The 6,000-nt window shown below is 47.5% G+C and overlaps 1 protein-coding gene across 1 annotated transcript in view; it reads right to left on the bottom strand.

Annotated features, from left to right (window-relative positions):
- Nucleotides 1-18: 18 nt before the first annotated feature.
- The window catches only part of LOC120240372 (olfactory receptor 6Q1), a 73,960-nt gene continuing 67,978 nt past the window's right edge, over nt 19-6,000 (bottom strand). Inside the window, exon 4 of the transcript XR_005530633.1 lies at nt 19-163. The gene's annotated coding sequence lies outside the window, so the exon portion shown is untranslated. The remainder of the gene's footprint in view (nt 164-6,000) is intronic.

Here is a 6,000-nt window from a genome sequence, read left to right as displayed (position 1 = left end):
TCTTTAATAGTGGGTTCCTTTTTCTTTTCTTCAGTTTTATTGAGATATAATTGGCATACATCACTGTGTCCGTTCACGGCACACAGCATGATGATGTGACTTACATATACTGTGACACGATGATAAGAAGTTCAGCTAGCACCCGTCAACTCCTATAAACATGCTGAAAGGAGAAAGAAAAGGAAGAAAAAAATATTCTTTTTCCTTGTAATGAGAATTCTTAGGGTTTAGTGTCTTGACAAGTTTCCCATGTGCCGTAGAGCAGTATCAGTTACAGTCATCACGCCATTCATGCATCCCCAGTACTTGCCTGCCTTAGAACTGGGAGTTTCTACCTTTTGACACCTTTCTATAATTCCCCCTCCCCTACAACCTCAAATATGATCTCTTTTCCATGAGTTCATTAGGGTTTGTCTTCCATTTGTTTTCAATTCCACATAGAAGTGAGATCATTACAGTATGTGTCTTTCTCTGTCTGGCTTATTTCACTCCGCAGAATGCCCTCAAGGCCCATCCATGTTGTCTCAATGGCAAGATTTCCTCGTTTTTCGTGGCTGAATAATATTCCGTTACAGCTCCTTTAGCCATCCATCCATCAGTGGACACTGAGGTTGTTTCCATGTCTTGGCTACTGTAGGTTTTATTTTCTTCTAACAAACTTTTGTTGTAAAAGAAAACACCTTAAGCCAAACTCCCATAATTTTTGGTTGGTTAGTTAAACAGCCTGTGACACATGTACTCTAACAGCCCATGGTCTGAGGGCTGATGATCACACTCAAGATTTATAGCCCAGGCCAGGATGACCTCATCCCTCCTCCCCACCCTTCTCAGAAAGCTGGAAAGTTGGACAAGTGGCTGACCACACTGCTGGATTTCATGATGTTTCTATGAAACGTCTGCCTGGACCTGACTTCTATTTCATCTTTCATGTGTATCAAGTCTGCTAGGCAGGGAAGCAATGTTTATTGAATTGTTTTCCAGTTGGAAAATGCTTATTTTTCCCCACCAGGACTGGAAATCAGTTCCATGACTATTACTTGTGAGCTTGAAAAGACATCCCAAGAAATATTACATACCTTCTCTCCCAGATTCTACTGAGACCTCAAATGCCTCAACTGAAAAATCATCCTGTGAGATGCAGACACTTAACTCTCAGTACCTGTCCTTCAGTGACGTATGGCTATTGTCAGCCATTCACACTGTAGTATAAATGAGTTTATCACATTCTTTCTTCTCCTTGCATCATTGGCTAATGATGACCTAATAATAACTGTATCTATCCTTTCTTGAATAATTCCTTAGTGGAAACCGCTTTTTAGATACTTTACATGTATCAAACCCTTAGGAGGATTAAATGAGTAAATATATGTAAAACACTCGGGAAAATCCTGACTTACACTAAGTTCTATATCAGTATTTCCTGTTATTAGTATTATTATCATTATCTTCATTATCTTATTTAATCCTCAGAACTTTGGGAAGTAAGTATTATTATTGGAAGTAGGTATTATTAGTAGGAGGTAACCTGAACTAAACAAAAATGCTACCTATTATAGGCTGATCATTATTTCCAATTTTCTTTTAATGTTTTATTTCTTTCTGAGAGAGAGAGACACAGCATGAGCAGGGGAGGGTCAGAGAGAGAGGGAGTCACAGACTCCGAAACAGGCTCCAGGCTCTGAGCTGGCAGTCAGCACAGAACCCAACGCGGGGCTCGAACCCACGAATCAGGTCGTGAGATCATGACCTGAGCCGAAGTCGGACGTTCAACCAACTGGGCCACCCAGGTGCCCCCGTTATTTCCAGATTTTTACTGAACACACTACTCATGGCATAGAGGGTGGTGCCGTGACCACACGTACCATGAGGCACATATGAGGCCATGGTTCTGACCGTGGATGCGCCCACACTCTGGGCAAGAAGACAAGCATGAACCCAGAGAGCCATAACACCAGGGTGCCCACTGGCTCTTGAAGGGGTCGAACACAGGAGCAGCCGGGGCAGAACAACGTAGCCTCAAGGTTCCAAATGGAAATGTTTTGTGAGAGTGACCTTGGCCTCTCAGTCAGTAATCAGGACACTTAGCTGATTGAGGATTGCTTTCTCTAGTTTTTTTATTTATGTGAAAATTCTTACAAAGGCATAAAAATAAATTGCTTTTGCAGCAAGGATGCAGGAGGCTGTAGGGTTTGTCTAGATGCCAAACAAAAAACATACCACACTCTTCTCAACTGCAGTCAGTGAACCTTTTACATTTGCTCTGATGGCCAGTGTGTTTGACATTTTTCCACCCTCTTATGTAATTTTCTATTTCTTAGGCTTTGTCATAACTTTACATAAAAAAATTTAAAGACACAATACTAGAAATGACAGAAAACATTTTTATTGGTTATTTAGTTAGAAGGCATCACTTCTATTATGATAGTTTTCTATTTATTATGCTTTTTTCTCTTGTCCTTTCTTGAAATTTCCTAATTTTTTGAGCCTTTCTTTTTCTTCTAGTGCTTTGGAAGTTCTGTAGCTTGTTTCTATTTTTCTCGTGATTCTTCTAGTTTTTAATTCCCTTGAACCTTTGTTTCTCAAGCAATGTTAAGAATTATACAATGCATGAAAACATCTTATTTCTCTGCTTCTCCCACTGGCTTCCTACAATATGTTATTTAGTCCACTGCTGCCCCCGTTTTTAAAGAATATTTACTTATTTTGGGGGGAGCACAAGCTGGGGAGGGACAAAGAGAAGACACAAGACCTAAAGCAGGCTCTGCGCTGACAGACTGACAGAAGAGAAGAGAGAGCTCCATGTGTGGCTCCAACTCACGAACCGTGAGATCATGACCTGAGCCGAGTCAGATGCTTAACCCACTGAGCCTCCATCTGCCACCCCCACCCCATTGCTGTCCTCCTTATGAGCATAGAGGCTTTGGAAAGACCTGGGTGTAACATGATGAGATATGCTGAGATAATATTTAAAAATAAGAGACAGGGGCTCCTGGGTGGCTCCGTCGGTTAAGCATTTGACTCTTGGTTTCAGCTCAGGTCATGGTCTCACGGTTTGTGGGTTCAAGCCCTGCATTGAGCTTTGCACTGACAGTGCAGAACCTGCTTGGGATTCCCTCTCTCTCTCTCTCTCTCTCTCTGTGCCCCTCCCCCACACACTCTGTCTCTCTCAAAAGAAATAAACTTAAAGAAATTAAAAACTTTTTAAAAAACGAAAGTAAAAGACAGACACAGATGGATTAATGTGACTTAATACTACTTATATGATGAATTAAAATAGTCAAGGGACACCTGGGTAGCTCAGGCTAAGTTAAACCTCGGACTCTTGATCTCAACTCAGGTCTTTGTCTCGGAGTGGTGAGTTCCCCCCACCCCCCCACCCCCCATATGTACAGTCAAATTCCCAGAAGCAGATAATAGAGTAGTGTTTCAGGCCTGGGAGGAGAGAAAAGAGGGAGTTATTAGTCAAAGGACATAAAGTTTCAGTTATACGAGATAAGTTCTGGAGATGTCCTGTACAGCATGGTCTGGGGAGTTCCCCACACTGCACTGTATTCTTTTTTTTAAATGTTTTATTTATTTCTAGGAGAGAGAGAGAGAGAGACAGCGTGAGCAGGAGAGGGTCGAGAGAGAGGGAGTCACAGACTGAAACAGGCTCCAGGCTCTGAGCTGGCAGTCAGCACAGAACCCGACGTGGGGCTCGAACCCATGAACCGCGAGATCATGACCTAAGCGAAAGTCGGACGCTTAACCGACTAAGCCACCCAGGCGTCCCCTGCACTGTATTCTTAAAACTTAGTGAAGAGGATGAATAGTGTGCTACCTGCCCTTATCCCACAAAACCAGACGATGTAAGTAAGAGGGTGGGAGGAACTTTAGACTGATGAATGGGTTTATGGCATAGGTTCTGCTGATGGTTTCACAGGTATGTCCTTAACTCCAAACTCATCAGGTTGTAAATGGTGATCATACACAGCTTTTTGCATGTTACATTAAAAAAATAAAAAAACTGTGACAATAGAAGGCAGAGAGGGGACCCGGAGGCCGGGTCCGGGGCAGCAGGTGAGAGCACCCGCGCACCCCAAGCAGGGGCTGGTAAGGTGTCCCCATCCGGGTCCGCAGCCCGGGTTCTCCCCCCGGATCAGACACGGAGCCCAGCACCCCCGCCTCTCCGACCGGTCCGGGTTCCCGTCCTTGCTCCGCACGGGTCCTGGCCAAGCTCTTGAGTCACTTTGGCTGGCTCTGCGGGCTGCGGGAGGGGACGAGGCGCCGCGCGGCTGCGGGATTCCCAAGGGGTCCGCGGCCAGCACCGCAGCAGCGCCCGCCTCCCGCCCCGCGGCCACGGCCGTCGTCTGTGACTGTGACCTCGTCCACCTCAGCCTGCTGGCCGACGCCCTTTGGGAGAAGCGTGTGACCCGGAGGCCGTGGGTCTTCGTCTCTTCCTCCTGCAGCCCGTGGGCGCCGGGCCGCAGAGCCCGCCCCTTGCTGAGCTGCAGCTTGAGCCTGACCGCACCCCCGGGACTAATGCGCGGCCTGGAGGACTCCCAGCCGGCACCCGGACAACGGTCTGGGGGGGGGGGGGAAGCTCTGCGGAGCTGCGGGGATGCAGGTGGGTCCGGGGCGCCGAGGAAGGCTCAGAGGCCCAGACTGCACAGGGCAGGAGAGCCTGGCGGCTGGCCACCTGTCTGCCCTCAGACTGCGTGACCTGACGGCCACTTCCCAGGCCTGCCTGGCAGCCAGAGCCCTGCTGCCGTCCGTCACAACCTCACCACCTGCCCCCCAGGAGAGCGGCCTTTCCGGGAGGCACGTGTGCGGATGCTGCAATGCCGACCTTGGCAGGTGAGCCGCCTAATTCCAGCCCTGTCCTTCCTAGCCTGCCCTGAGGCACAGGCTCGCACGGAGGAAGCAAGGTCTAATGAAAGGAGCACTGTATTTAGAGCCAAAGTCTCCGGGCTCCGATCCCTTAATATTACAAATGTCAGGGGTCTACAGCTAGAAGAGAGGACTGGCTCCTAAGCGAGGAGAGTCCCTTGTTTGTAAAACTTTCAGGAATTGGGGGCGCCTGGGTGGCTTAGTCGGTTAAGCGTCCGACTTTCGCTTAGGTCATGATCTCGCGGTTCGTGGGTTCAAGCCCCGCGTCGGGCTCTGTGCTGACTGCCAGTTCAGAGCCTGGAGCCTGTTTCAGTCTGTGACTCCCTCTCTCTCTGACCCTCCCCTGCTCACGCTGTCTCTCTCTCTCTCTCTCTCTCTCTCTCTCACTCCTAGAAATAAATAAAAACATTAAAAAAAAAACTTTCAGGAATTGTGCAAGCGGCTTGCTCACCGCGGAAAGCAGCAAACCCTAAAAACCCTGGCTTTTTCCTAGCTGTTGTACACTCGGCAGCACACCCCTACAAACACTGAAGGAAAATTTTAGAAACAAAGTCAGGGTGGAAGGAAAAATCCTCTTGATACTAAAAAATGCTTTCAAATGACATACAGCTTCTTTAAGATGGGTTTTAGGTCATTCCATCGGTACTGCTGCATAGTGTGAGGTTTTTAAAGGCTGTAAGAGTAATAATATTTAGCACTTGTCAAGTGATTTTCTATGCCAAGTAATGTTGCAAGCTCTTTATATGTATCAGTACATTTCATCTTCATGGCGACCCTATGAGGTAGGCCCCCTGGTTATGGATGAGAAAACAGAGAGGTAGAATAACATATCCAAGGAGAAACAGCTGGTTTGCGGAGTGTCATGAATCACACCAGGCAGCCGAGCTCCAGAGTCCGGGAACTGGGCCATGCTCTCCACAGCCTCAGCGTGCTGAAGAATCCTTGGAATCTCTCAATATCTAGGCCCAGCATTGCCCCCCAGCCAGGGTGGTTGCTAAAACTCCCTTCTATGGTCTCACTGGGTTCCAGTGGCCTAATTTAACAAGTGTGTGTGTGTGCGTGCACGCGTGCACGTGTGTGCAACACAAGTATCTACTAAGCACGTTCATGCACCTTGGAGCAACATGGGAC

The sequence above is a fragment of the Hyaena hyaena genome, unplaced genomic scaffold, assembly GCF_003009895.1.
Source record: "Hyaena hyaena isolate Hyena2069 unplaced genomic scaffold, ASM300989v1 scaffold_252, whole genome shotgun sequence".
Taxonomy (NCBI): domain Eukaryota; kingdom Metazoa; phylum Chordata; class Mammalia; order Carnivora; family Hyaenidae; genus Hyaena; species Hyaena hyaena.
This window is presented reverse-complemented; position numbering and strand designations above follow the sequence as displayed.